Source organism: Chelonoidis abingdonii, chromosome 11 (assembly GCF_003597395.2).
Source record: "Chelonoidis abingdonii isolate Lonesome George chromosome 11, CheloAbing_2.0, whole genome shotgun sequence".
Lineage (NCBI taxonomy): Eukaryota > Metazoa > Chordata > Testudines > Testudinidae > Chelonoidis > Chelonoidis abingdonii.
The window spans coordinates 18304582-18319726 of NC_133779.1; the positions used below are offsets into that span (position 1 = coordinate 18304582).

General features: G+C 48.3%; 1 pseudogene; it reads left to right on the top strand.

Annotated features, from left to right (window-relative positions):
* Positions 1 to 10368: 10368 nt before the first annotated feature.
* LOC116818921 (syntaxin-binding protein 2 pseudogene) lies at positions 10369 to 12121 on the top strand (annotated as a pseudogene).
* The last annotated feature ends 3024 nt before the right edge of the window (positions 12122 to 15145 follow it).

The window sequence follows — 15145 nt, forward strand, 5'->3', positions numbered from 1 at the left end:
CCTCTGCAACTGGAGCCTCCTGGCTCGGCCAGGGCCTGATTTGGTGCGGAGGGACGGGGAAAATGGGTGACTTGCAGCGGGTTGAGCGGATTTCATTTCCGGAAAGCTAGCATGGTAGTGATCCAGCACTTGGACCGTGGTGAGATTTCTGAGCTGTTCTGACTCTGGTGCTGCTTTCTTGAATGGGTTTTGTCAGAGGACTCACTTGGTCCCTCGCTGAGTGAGTGAGAGAGAAACCAGTGTCTGTTCCAGAGTTTCGCTTTACATTTGTTTTTATCGATTTTGCATTTCCCCAGTTGCACAAAATCAGGGCGTTTTAAGCATTTAAAACTTTTTTGATTTTTTTTTGGGCAAGTGCTGGCCACTCGAGGGGTCAGGGAATAAGTATTTAATTCACGTAGATGTTGAGATCAATAAAGACACATCAAAACACACAGGCTCCATGTCACAATATATAACTCTCAATCACATGCTGGTACATTCCCAGGCAGCGTTATTTTCTTGCTTTGCTGATCTGTGACTTTCACTTGGGAATGACAAATTGTTACTAGCGCTTTGGGCGTGGGTGGTGATTTCGACACACTGACCTATTAAATATCGAATTCTTCCAAGCCGGGTTATAGGCCGCACTTAAATCAGTGATGGATGCCACCACTAGGGGCACTAGCTGCACACCCGAGGGCTAGGGACTTCCCCTCTGGGACTATGCTGGAGTCTCCAAGAATTAAAGATTATGCCATGGGATGAAACTTCCAGGAGCATCCAAACTAGGGTGCACAGACAGCAAGTATGAAAAATCGAGATGGGGATGGGGGGTAATAGGAGCCTCTATCAGAAAAAAAAACACCAAATCAGGAGCGTCCCTATCAAATTGGGACATCTGGTCACCCTTGTCCAATCCAAACTGGCAGCCCAGGGTGCTTCTGTGCGAGGTGCATTCATTCACCACGTACAGGGGTGTGAAACCAATGTGGCGCTGGGCTGGGCCAGAGGGGCCCCCCCAGCTCATTTGCTCTGCACAGAAGGGTAGAAATGCCCCAGCGTGATGGGGAGAAGTTGAGAAATAGCAACTCCTTGTTAGATCAATGCAGGAGACTGAACTGGGGAACAGGAGAGCTGCTGCGGCCAACAGCGGCCGAGGAGAGCAGGCAATTGGCCAGCAGGGTTATGTCCTAATCATCTCAGCAGGCTTTAGGAGATGGTGAAACACCCCCTCCCCCATAGTCCCTGCCTCACTGACCTGGAGCAAGCCAGAGTGGAGCACGGGAGCACAGCCCATGAGCTGGGCCTTTAAAAAGAGGATTTTCTGAAGTGTCTCAAAGCTCCATCCCATCACTGATTATTCAGGGGAGAGTGGGAGGGGAAAATACCCAGAATGCACCTGGTCCATTGTGCACCTGAGGGGGTGGGGGAAACAAACCTTCCTGACCCTGCAGCCCAAGCCCTGAAGCATGAGAGTGGATTGGAAAGGGACAGGAATGAACAGGCGATTTCCTGGATTCACAGGTTCCCAAGGCCAGACCGCACCCCATGCCTACCCTGCCCACACTAGGTTGTAGCATGTCACCCAGCATCAGCATCAAAGCCTGCCTTTTAGAGGGGCGGCTAATTTCAGAGCTGCCGTTCCTGGAGGGAACCGTTGTGGTCAGCCAATCTGACCTTTGCAGCCCAGAGCCCTGCCACGAACTAATTTCCAGAGCAGATCTTTTAGGAAAACCTCCCAGCCTGGCTGGAAAATGGCCCGGGATGGAGAAGCCACCCTGCTTGCAATACATGGGAGCAACACTGGGCTGACGTGGGAATGGGCCAGCTGTAATATTTTGCATGAAGTCTGGGTGTGCCTCAGTTTCCCCCTGTGGGCTGCACTGTCACCTGGAGGGTGGGTGCAGCAGCCCGGAGATGGAGGTGGAGGATCTTAACAACTCCCAGCGTTTCACAGAGCTCTGCGCTCACACCGGGGTGGGGTGGGGGAGTAAATCCATGAATGACCTCCCCTGGGCAAGCCGGCCAATGCCCAGATTGGAGTGATCAAGCCTCAGCATGGGACAAAGATCCTGGTAATTACCCCAAACTCCTGCTGCAACCCATCAGCTGCTGCTCCTCCGCCCCCGGCTCCCGTCCTCAAGTGCCACAGCTGCTAATGACGCCCAGCGTGGAACCATTACCGGTAATTAAGGCCCTGGGGATGGATCAAAGAACGGAGCACGGGGAAGGGACATCCTGCCTTCCCCATCTCTGTCAAACCTCCTACTGTCTGTCTGCTCCCGCAAGACCCGGGTCTGGGGCTGTAGCTTCCTCCTGCTCTCTTAAGCAAACACACCTTGGATGAAAGTCCGTGGGACAAACCGAGCCAACTCCCATGACAAACCGGTTCCTCGCAGACCTGACAAACTCACTACTCTGAAGTCTGGCAGGATGTTTAGCCACCAAGGCTGGAGGGTGTGTGTGTGGGGAAGACACATGAGATTGTGACAAAGTGGGAATTTTTGTAATGTTTTTTGTAGGATGTCTCAGTTTGCCTTTTGTCTCTGAGGAACCAGTTTGTGCCGGGTTTTCTAAACTTGGAACATGGCTCAGCAGTGTCATACAGTAGAATCATATAACTTTACATACAGTGTTGCCACACATTTTTTCCAGCACAATAATGTTCAGTAGATTATGAGTTTTTGAATGATACTGGCACAAGGCCTACTTGGTACAAATGTATCATAGTCTTGAAAAAAGGATGAACATCAGGGTCCAGCCTGTCACACTGGGTTAGCGCTATTTGTGTGTAGACAGAAAGGAGGTAGGTTTGTTCTTAACTTTGAGCCCTGGGCTTTCCCTGCAGTGTAGACATTCCCTAAGGAACTGGTTGAAACCAACCTGGCCCAATAAGGCACCTTCACTGGTGGTTCTCAACTTGTGGTCTGCAGACCCCATTGGTTCACAGGCCACGTCTAAGATTCGCAAAGGGGTCTCCATCTCCATTTGACATATTTCAAGTGTCCGCATATTAAAAAAGGTTGAAGAATCCCTGGGTTAGACAGACGCCTGCTCCGACTCATGGATCAACGCTTGCTGTGGCGGAGCTAAGACAAGACCCCCCAGCCTGAGGACATGGGGCTGGAAGGTGCGTGGCCGTGAGGCCGTGGGGAAGAGTGAGATCTCATCCTTTGCGGTCTGGGACATGGACGGGCTCCCCCCAAGAGACTGTCTCAAAGCTGGTCCCGATCCTGGTGGGAAGCTCACACACTGGTTCAGACGCATAAGCACGGTGAGACATATTACAGGTTATACCTACAGCATCATGGATTAATATTGACAGTTGCATCCCTGACCATCTTGGCTAATAACCATCACTGGACCTATCCTCCATGAACGTCTCTCATTCTGTTTTGAGCCCGGTTCTAGGCTCGGTTTCCACAACATCCCCCAGCGGTGAGTTCCACAGGTTAACTGTGCCTCCACAGAGTCAAAACCACAGGGACAAGGGACATCACTGTGGGCAGGAGCTAGTCCTGGCTGTGAATAACAACAAAAGTTTGCGGTCAGTGTCACAGAATGTCGGGAAAGGCTCCAGTCCCTGAGGAAAACCCCTTGGCGAGGGAGCTTTTGTGAATGGGCCGGCTGAGTCCACAAGAACCAGGATCCAACCGCTTGAGGTTCGGGGGAAGGGGGAAGCAGACTGTATTAGCTAGGGCAGTGTGGAAGTGGAGAAAGGGAGAAAGGGAATTTGGATGCAGACACCTTATTTTTCAATAGAATAGAGCAAGGGTCAAGCTACTTCTAATTCTAGTAACGTGATACTTTAAGGCAGGGCCTGGGCGCGTGAGAAAACTGTAAGAGATGTTGGTTGACCATGTGTTAGATAAGAATGGGACGCAGATGGTAGCAGGAACTATTGAGAAAAGTAAGACATCAGGAAGGAACATGTATAAACAAGATGTGGTTGTTGATCATTATTGTAGCCAACAAAAGGTATAAATGTTTGCCCTAATCGTTTATCTGGCGGAGACCTGCCTGGGACAGGGGAATCCCTGTCCGTGCGCAGTCTCCCCCTTGCAGTTGCTTGAGAATAAACTGTCTCTGACACGTTGCAAACAACCTAACAGCGAAGACTGCGTTTTCTTCCACAATTTGGTGCCGTGACTCGGATGGCAACGTCCAGCTGAGACAGCGATGATGGCTATGGACCGTTCCTCTTTGAACCCCAAGGCACCAATCAAGAGGTATGAGACCTTTGAAATCTCTACTGGGGTGTCAGAGGAGGACTTTCAGTGGGGCCGTCTGTCCCTTTGGGGCTTACGCCATCCGAACTTACTGATTTTGCAACAAGATCAGAAGAGAGTGGTGCTGAGGAATTTGTTGCTTCCCTCAATTAAGGTTAGTTAATGCAGTTCTGAGGAATAGTTTTGCCACCCTCAGTGAGGTTAATGCACTGGTGCTGAGTGGTTTTTTGCCGCCTCAAATAACGGAACAGTTATATTAAGTCTGGACATAAAGAATTGAGATTATTGTTAAAAGGAAATGCCTCTAGATATGGAGAATGAATGTGTGTGTAGGAATGAATGCAGGGTGGGTATGAGCCACTGACCAGGTCTAAGACTTAAGCTGACTCCAGCTGCCCCAGGGCTACCCCATGTGGGAGCTCTGAAAGCAAGGGGAGGTCAGCCGAACCCCATGACTCAGCAGAGAATTTTCCCTTGCTCATGAGCCGCTGACCAGGTCCAGGCTTAAGCTGCGAGGCGGTGAAACCCGTGACCCAGTGGACCCTTTCCCCAGGGTGTGTGTGGAAATCTTCCCTTATGAGCTGCTGAGTGGACATGAGATGATCCGCTGAGAGGAGAGGATACTCCCCTGTGTGGTTGGAATATAGGTGGGGGACAGTCTAAAATCCCCCCACACACACCTCCGAAGGGATCCCCTGCGTACTACGTGTACGGGCATTATGGTTCTAGGACCTGCAGGTATTTAGAAAATTGGAATTTTTACCTATGTGATAATCCATCTAAACAATTCCCACTAGACAGTACCTTCGATCTGGATAAAATCATATACCTCAGAGGAACCTTTACGTCACCAAAAGTCTGTGACAAACAGCGGGAGCAATTTGTCTATTGGTGGGAGGAAGCTACAAAGAGACTCCATGAGTCCCGAGTGCGGAGTTTGAAGGACTCCCAGGAAAAATTAAAGACTCAAGTGCAGGATTAAAACACAAAATGTAAAGCATCCGGCTGCCTCCCTACCCAAACCACTTCATCAACCCCCTCGGCTCCTTTATATCCCCAGTTAGTTAAGGCTGGAGGGAGGAGGGAAAGGAATGGGTTAATTTGAAAAGTCAGCTTGGCCTAGAGATAAAGAGGAAGCTGCTCTGCCTACTAGGTCAAGAATTAGCACAGTCTGTCTTGCTCTCCATACCAAGCACCAAAAAACCCAGCCGGCTGTGGAAAAATATAGACAGAGGCAAACCAAAGGCAACACAAGTGGCAGGACTGAGATTACATTTGCAGAGGTGGGCCGCCCAGTGAGACCCAACAGTCGGCCTTTGCGACCCTGGAGCTGGTGTGCGTTGGGCACGCTGAAGAAGCCACAGGCAGCCGGCCTGGACTGGGATACTGAGCAAAGGTCTCTGAAAGGGAAGCCCCAAGAGACCCCAGGGCGGAAAAACCCAAGAGCGGAAGCAAGTTGGAGATTTTTTTGCAGCATGCGTCTGGACAACCTGTGCACAGGATAACCTCCTGTCCATCCCCTTCTCTCTCTCTCTCCCTCTGTCTCTCCTACCCCCAGGCCTGGCCAGCCCAGGCAGCATGTTTGTGAGTATGAAAAAAAAAAAGGTTGCAGGTGAGTCCACCTCAGGTCACAGCAGGACCAGGCAATGAGAGGAGTTGGAGAAAAGGGACGAGATGTGTACCTGCCAGCTAGAGAAAACGGAACAGTTAAAACGCCAGTGGGCCGTGCGTTCTGTGCAGGTGGTAAGCCTCATGGGGGAGGACTGAGAATGTTTAAGAACAGGACCAGGAGAGGTGGGGGTTAGTTGAGAAGACCACCCTCCTTGCTAAATTGGTAGTGGAACAAAGCCTGTGCCCATGGAAAGGGACGGTGCAGCAAGGCCCAGATAGGCAGGCAGAGAAGGAAAAAACGGAAACCCGATTGGAAGCCCTGAGGGGCCTGGTGGCAGGACTAAGGGAAAGCAGTAAGTGTAGGCATAGGGAATTTAAACCCCTGGAACAATAATTGGAATGGTAAAATCTGAGTTGATTGGGGTGCTGGTTTGGGAAAACAAGCAAGTGATTTAAGGATAATAAAAGTAAGACATTAACTCTGTCATTGCTGGAGGGAATTATCAGTTGGAGTTTGTAAAAACGCTAAAAAGAAAAAGAATTCTTGGTTTCTTTGCAGCCATTCTGAAGGAAGAATGGGCTCTTTTCCAAAGAAATGTCTGTACATAAATCCAGGCAAATAGACTATTTAATTAAAATCATTTGGCTATGAACATTTTTGTTGGATTAGAAAAAACATACGGGGTGTCTATGGGAATTTAACCACCCGAAATGTATGAAAGGAATGTCAAGGAAAAGAACGTGTGTGGTGTATATTGTAAAAGGGGTGAGGAAAACACAAATATGCAATGCTACTTAAGAAAAATCCTATTGGGCTCCAAGGGGCTACAATAGGTGGTGTTTTCCTTTTCAGATTACTGTGTTTTTGAAAACAGGAGTTAAAGGTAACAGGTGATCAGAACGCTGGTAAAAGTTAATTGTGTCCCTTTTAAGTAAAAGTTTTTAACCTGCGAATGGCTCTGGATCTAAAAACAAGCAGGAAAGCATCTGTGTGCTAATACAAATGACCTGATTGATAAGGTAGAAGCCACTGAAACCTGGCCTGCTTATGAAACAAACACAGAAAAATATGGGGGTAATTCCTCCATTTTGCCTGCAATCAGCAAAGGTATTTGTATAAGAAAGAAATATTTTAAACAATGACTGATGGCCCCAGAAAATCTTTTAGAAAATTAGAGAAAGCTAATGCCAGCTAAAAAGCAATTCAACATACCATGCATTTACTGGCACAATAGAAATTGTGTTCTGTGTCCTATGTCCTTGTGGTGTTTCGTCTTGTGGCTGGAATTGTTGTGTTTAATTTTCTACAGGACACCCTAGTTCAAAACCAAATGGAAGGGTTAGAGCTAAATGCAGATACTTGTTTTATCCAACTGGGAATACAAAGTGCTTTGGATACTATCAGGAAATGCTAAGGTTTTAATATATGTGACAGAGGCTGCGCCAAAAGCTGAGAAATGTTCTTGGGGTGCTGCTGGGTGCACTTTCCATCCTGATCACCTTTGGCGCTCCCCGGACGGCCGCCTGGTTGCGCCTCAGGTGCTCTTGACCTATTTTGAGCAAAGGGGGGATGATTGCTGCAGTTAACAAGATTGGTATGCAGTTAATTTCAATGTGTGTAGTAGCTGGTGTTTTCCATCTCTGTAGTCTTAGATCTGCTGTTTTCCTTCCTGCTCGCCTTGCTATTTTGAAGGTCTGTGCAGCTGGATTTCTTTCAGACACGTTCAAGCCCCCATCTTTCTCAGCTGTCAGCCAAGTCTTGGCTACGAGCAGTGTCCTTGGGTGGGAGCCAGCGTCTTATCTTCAGGCTGTTTGCTAGCTGAGGGTGGTGAATTCATTTGTTCTCTGCTCCTTTCTTCTTCTTCTCTTCCCCCCCTTGGTCTCTCGTACTTGCAAAGGAAACTTCCACTTTCCACTCACATACCTTTGAGCCTCCCCAAAATGCTTTGCGATGCTTGCAACATGAGGGAGGAGGGTCAGCAATATAATATTGGAATAATACTGCCAGCAACATAATATTGGAAAAGCAGTTAAATCTAGAAAAGCAGCACACCCCTTGGGGACCTTTTGTAAATATTCAGATTGATTTTATTCAAATGTCTAAATGTTGTAACTATGAGTATCTGTTAGTATTAGCTGATGTTTTTCAAGCTGGTTTGAAGCCTTCCTCTACAGAAGGGCAGACGCCAAGCCTGTTGTGAAAATGTTGCTTAAGAATTTCATTTCAAGGTTTGGCATACCTGTGAGTATCGACAGTGATCGTAGTAATCATTTTACTGGACAGATTGTAAAGGCGTTATGTTCAGCCTTGCAGATCCAACACAACCTCCACTGTCCCCACCACCCGCAGTCTGCTGGGACAGTGAAATGTCAGAATCATAGAATCATAGGCTTTAAGGTCAGAAGGGACCATTATGATCATCTAGTTTGACCTCCTGCACAGCGCAGGCCACAGAATCTCACCCACCCACTCCTGTTTCAAACCTGTGTCTGAGCCATTCAAGTCCTCAAATCATGGTTTAAAAATGTCGATGTGCAGAGAATCTTCCAGCAAGTGACCTGTGCCCCACGCTGCAGAGGAAGGCGAAACCCCCCAGCACCTCTGCCAATTTGCCCTGGAGGAAAATTCCTTCCCAACTGCAAATCTGGTGATCAGCTAAACCCTGAGCATGTGGGCAAGACTCACCAGCCAGACACTCAGGAAAGAATTCTCTGTAGGAACTCAGATCCCAACCCATCTAACATCCCATCACAAGTCATTGGGCATCTTTACCGCTAATAGTCAAAGACCAATCTCATCATACCGTCCCCTCCATAAGCTTATCAAGCTTAGTCTTAAAGCCAGATATGTCTTTTGCCCCCACTGCTCCCCTTGAAAGGCTGTTCCAGAACTTCACTCCTCTGATGGTTAGAAACCTTCATCTAATTTCAAGTCTAAACTTCCTGATGGCCAGTTTATATCCATTTGTTCTTGAGTCCACACTGGTACTGAGTTTAAATAATTCCTCTCCCTCCCTGGTATTTATCCCTCTGATATATTTATAGAGAGCAGTCATGCCCCCCTCAGCCTTTTGGTTAGGCTAAAGAAGCCAAGCTCTTTGAGTCTCCTTTCATAAGACAGGTTTTCCATTCCTCGGATCATCCTAGTAGCCCTTCTCTGCACCTGTTCCAGTTTGAATTCATCCTTCTTAAACTTGAGGAGACCAGTATTACACACAATATTCCAGATGCAGATCTCACCAGTGCCTTGTATAATGGTACTAACTCCTCCTTATCTATACTGGAAATACCTCACCTGATGCATCCCAAGACCGCTTTAGCTTTTTTCACGGCCATATGACATTGGGATTCTGAAAAACAAACTGGCCGAGATTTGTGCAGAAACAAACTTATAATGACCAAATGCCCTGCCATGAGCATTGATGAGCATGAGGGCCACTCCCAACCGAAAGACTGGATTTAGCCCACATGAGATCCTGAGAGGGCACCCGACGCAGCTACCGGCTTCGCCCCCACTGGCCCTTACCCATATGGACATTTATTTGATGGATGATACAATGCTTAATTACTGCCAGGCACTAATGAAATGTTAGGTCTCTTTATTCGCAGGTAAAAGAAGCACTACCCAAAGATCCTAAGTAACCCTGTCATTCGTTAGAACCAGGAGACTGGATCTACATAAAGGTCCATCAGCGAAAGACCGCTCTGGCTCCACGCTGGAAAGGCCCTTACCAAGTTCTGCTAACTACCAACATTGCTGTGAAGTACCAAGGACTAACTGCCTGGACCCATGCGTCTCACTGCAAGAAGGCCCCTCCACCTCAAGATGACTGTGACTGCTGATCAGCCTGTCCCTCCTTCTGGTACTTCTTTTCCTCCTTCTGGACAGCAGGAGAAAAGGACAAGGTGAAGGGCTGGTAACCTCGCCCTTGTTCACTAACAGAACCACCATACATTCATCATCTGCTGGAGGAGCCCAGTTATTACAGGGTGATGTGCTGGTAACTTCTCCCCTGTATGATGCTGAACCACGGCTGTTCCAGGAAAGAAGAAGAAGGCATGTTTGTTCCGCTGAAACTGCCAAAGTCCAGGGATTCTTGACTACAAAAGACATTAAGAATTGGCCCTGGTGGAAGAGACGGAGTATCTTAACCTGGCAGAGAGGAACTTGTGGGAACTGCGCTTGGGACTGTGGTATTGAGCAGTGGTTTGGGTCTATTCCGGGGACTGGGCTCTGTGCTTTTGGACATGTATAGCCGTCCCTAATTGGCTTTCAGATGATGAATACCAAAAGCGCCTTGCTGCCACGACCACTGCCCCCGCCATTATCCTCACTGCCACTCACCACTCCTCTAACACATCCTAATACAGACAATACCATAGACTCTGATGAAACCCAATGGCCAAGGCCTTTACCCCTTAGTGATCCCTATGGGATGGTGCCAATAGTGCAGCAGCAATTTGGAACATTTACAAAGGCCAACAACATGATGAGAAATTAGAGCAACTGGAAAAGGCCACTGGTTTTATTGCTGGAGCACAGTGAACCCAGTGATCCTCAGCAGTGTCATTCGCAGCATGAAGAAGGAAGGAGAATGGAAGGTGCTGATCATGGACCACCCTAGCATGCGCATCCGCTCATCATGCTGCACGATGTCTGACATTGTGGACAAAGGGATCACGCTCTTGGAAGATAATAATAAGCACCGGGAGACAATTCCCAGCCTGCAGGCCATCTACCTGCTCAGCCCTGTGGAGAAGTCGGTGCAGGCTCTGATCAGTGACTTCCAGGGCACCCCCACCTTCACCTACAAGGCGGCTCACATCTCCTTCATCAACACCTGTCCTGAGCCTCTGTTCAATGACCTGAGGAAGTCATGAATCACCAAGGCCATCAAAATCCTCAGGGAGATCAACGTGGCCTTCCTGCCCTACGAGAGCCTGGTGTACTCCCTGGACGGGCCATGGACCTTCCACAACTTGTTCAGCTCCTGCCGCTTCTTGGAAAAGAACAAACAGATGGAGATGCTGGCACAGCAGATTGCCACATTGTGTGTAACCCTGAAGGAGTATCCAGCCATCCGCTACAGGAAGGACCGTGAAGATAACTTCCAGCTGGCGCACGCTGTGCTGGCCAAACTCAAGGCATTCAAGGCATACGAGCCCAGCATGGGAATAATCCCCAGCAAAGCTCACTCCCAGCTGCTGATCGTGGACTGGAGCTTTGACCTGGTGTCCCACCTGCTGCATGAGCTCACCTACGAGGCCATGGCCTACGACCTGCTCAGCATTGAGAATGGCACCTACAAGTACGAGACGACGGGCATCAGCGACTCGCAGGAGAAAGAGGCACTGCTGGACGAAGATGACGAACGATCTGGGTGCAGCTACGCCACATGCACATCGCTGACATCTCCAAGAAGGTGACCGAGCTGCTGCGCACCTTCTGTGAGAGTAAGAGGCTGACCATGGACAAGGCCAACATCAAGGACCTGTCCCAGATCCTGAAGATGCCCCAGTACCAGAAAGAGTTGAACAAGTACTCCATGCACCTGAACCTGGCCGAGCACTGCATGTGGCACTTCAAACGGACAGTGGAGAAGCTGTGCAGCGTGGAGCAGGACCTGGTCATGGGGATGGACATGGGGATGGCGAGATGATCAAGGACCCCCTGAAGATCATTGTGCCTGTCCTGCTGTACCCCAGCATGCAGGCCTACAACAAGATCTGCATCACCCTGCTCCACATCTTCCTGAAGAATGGTATAGGCATGGGGAACCTCATCAGGCTGATCCAGTATGCCAACATCCAGCAGCCGGGCAGCATCATCCACAGCATGCAGTTCCTGGGCATCTCTCTCGTGCCTCGGAGCGGGCAGCTACGACCCGAGAGGAAGGTGCAGCTGGAGTCCACCTACCAGCTCTCCCGCTGGACCCCCATGCTCTAGGATGCCATGGAGGACATCGCTGAGGACAAACTGGACAAGAAGCTGTGGCCCTTTGTGTCGGATCCAGTCCCTACCACCAGCTCCCAGGCTGCTGTCAGTGCCCGCTTCAGGCATTGGCACAACAACAAGCCAGTGGCCAAGTACCAGATGGGGCCCATACCTCATCATCTATGTGCTGGGTGGAGTGTCAATGTCTGAGAAGTCTGCGTCCAAGTTCCCTTTATTCCTTTTCCCCTTCCACACTCCCCCCTTTTGTGCTTCCAGTGCAACTGCCAATCTTAAACCTCTATGTTCATCAAACCTTCTATTTCGATTCCAGATCAAATGGTTCAGCCTCATGGGTTTTGGTTAGATGCAACGACAATGCATGGTTAGGATGAACATAGAAGGTGTTGTTATTACATCCTTTACAACGATAACCTAACCCTAAACTGAACAGCAACACTAAAAGCATTAACATTTCCATTGTAATCATATGATGGAGTTGTTCGGTCACAAAACACAATACATAATAGTTACCAAGAGCGTTTTCTACCCATGCTGCTGAGAAATAGCTGTGAAAAAGGGAGCGTTATTTCCCATCGTTATTTACATCGACAGAGAGGGCTATTTCCTGCTATATCCTCGGGCGACTGTATGGAATTAAGTCAAATTCCTTTGGGGTCCTTTGCCTTCATTGCAAAGGTTCTGCATTACCGGGATCCAAGATGACAAGAGACCTTTCTAAGGGGGCAGGCAGGATATGACGCATTCTGGCCGGAAGCTGAAGCTAGACGAAATCAGCCTGGAAACAAAGGTGTCAATTTATAACCGAGAGCATAATTAATAACAGGCACAATCTACTGACGGGCATGGTGGATTCACCACCATGACAATTTTTCAACTGAGACAAGATGTTCTTCTAAAAGGTCTGCGCTAGACGACTGTCCCCCTTTCAGCAGTCTGATTTGTCTTGCCTAACCCCATGTTTTACCTCGCTTAAAAACGACTTGCTTCCGAAATCAGATGTAAACATGCAAAAGTGTCCCAGCCTGCAGTTACTGGGAAATGGCTGATTTACTCATTTGTACCATGGGATTATAAAATAAATTGATCGGAACAGAAAGATTGTACTTACATTTCAGTGGATAGTAGATAGAGCCGTATAAACAAGTCATTGCCCGATGAAATTTTAGTTTGTGCTGACTTTGATCGCTCTTTCTATGTAGCCTGTTGTAAATTGGGCGACTATCTAGATGAGTTGATGGACCCCCTGGAAGCCCTCAGCGTAGACCGGGGTACGTGAGAACTACTGCCCTAGAGGGTCACCATGAACCCTTCTTGTCTTTGCATCTATGAATTTATGAGAAAACACTTCAAAGGACCAGATGGACAATGCACCAGACAAGACTGGCCTCATGGCCAAGCAGCGTCGTGGGGACTCCCTAAGGGGACATGAATGCAAATTCCGGTTATGCAAAATAAAACCAACCCCGGCCTTTTGAAGCTCTTCCCCGCTGATTGATTCGTAGTTGTGCTAGTTTTGCTCCGCTTCTGTTGTGAGCTTGAAACATTTGAAGGACAGACCCCAGCCAGGGCCCTGGAGCCATCTCTGGAGCTTCTTAGCATGTGTTTTGTGGTTTTAAGACGTTTTCTCTGTCATGCGTTCACCTTACGACTAGAATCACAGAAATGTAGGACTAGAAGGGCCCTCGATCTATCCAGTCTCTTGAGACAGTAGTAAATATTATCTAGACAGGGGTTTGTCTAACCTGTTCTACCATCTCCTTTGGTCATTTCTTCCCATGCTTCGCTACCCTGACTGTTCAAAAGTGTTTAACCTAAATCGTCCTTGCTGCAATTCAGTAAAGGAGTTGTTAATAGTCCCTGCAAAGAAAGAACAAACCCCTGAGAATTCAAAGATGTTGTTTCATGATTTTGGCCTAAAATTTTAGGGTTTTGCCAACCCCACACTGGAAATGTGTTGGGCTTTTTCAAGGGGAAGCCAGGGATTTTCCGTAAATATGGAACAGTTCCCATTCTATTGTAAAAATAAATACTTTTCCACCTGCGAAGGGTGGTGGGTATCCCATCTGGTGGGAAGTTTCTGACTTGTGCTGGAGGAAATTTTTTGAGGACAGGTTGGTTTGGAGGAGGCAAATCAGGGCCCTTTGTTGGCCATTGGAAATTTATCATGAACAATGGTGCTTCTCTGTGAGTTGAAAGATGGGATTTGGTATAGAAATGGGTCAGAACAAAGTCCATCTGGTTAAGAATCCATTCCTGACCTGGGCCAGTGCCACATGCTGCGGAGGCAGGTATAAGAACCTGCGGGAGCAGGTGAGGATCTGCCCCCATGAAAATTCCCTCCTGACCACTCATAACAAGAGGTTCCATACAGCCCTGAAGCATGAGGTTTAATATCCCTTCCACAACCTTTAGTTAGTCTGAGTGAATCTACCTCTGGATGCTCCTTTTCCCTATGGAAATGTCCAGTCCCTTTCTGAATCTTGTTAGGAGTTAGCCTCAGCATCATCCTGTGACAATGAGTTCCACAGTCACTGAGGGCATCAGTATGTCTTTTGAATTTCCCACTGTAATTTCCGGGGCTGTCCCCTTGTTCCTGTGCCATGTGACAGGGAAGAAAGAATCCCCCAGGATCTTTTCTCTGTCCTATTTTCGTTGTGTCATGCTCCCTCTTATGCTTTATGCAACCCTGATCTTTCTAGTCTCTCTTCACAGGAGAGTTTTTCTAGAGCCTGAACTGTCCCCGAGCCCCTGCTCATTCTGCCTTTCCTGTGTGGTGCTGATGGGGCTCAGGACTGCATGCAGGATCCAGATACGGGCAAGGGGCTGCGAGCGTGTTTCCAAACTGGTACCTAGTCCTTTCTTCACCGGCTCTTCAATGAACTAAGCAGACCAGACCCCACTAGCCTCTAAGAGAGGTTTTCCAGATGTCCTGTGTAGCTTTATCACCAATCCTGTAGTCTCTAGTGCTTTTCTTTCGGCCCTCCTGAGTCACAGACTCCAGTCCCTGCTATCACGGCCACTATGTCTAGCTTCAACTCCCAGCCACTGGATCGGGTTAGACCGTTCTCTGCTGGAGCCCGTTATTAAATATTTGTTCCCCACGGTGATACTTCAATATTGGGATCAAGTCACTCTTTAACTTTCTCTTTGTTCAACTAAATAGCTTGTGATCCTTGAATCTCTCACTATCAGGCAGGTTTTCCAAATGGAAGGTTATTTCAGAACCTCCCTTCCATCTGGCCTTGGACTCTATGAATCCCCTTTTCATCCCTTCATGGGCCTTTTGGAGAACAGAATGACCTGCATTTCCCTTGGCATGCCTGTAACACTTGGAGCTCAGTATTATAACAATGACTAGAATCAAATC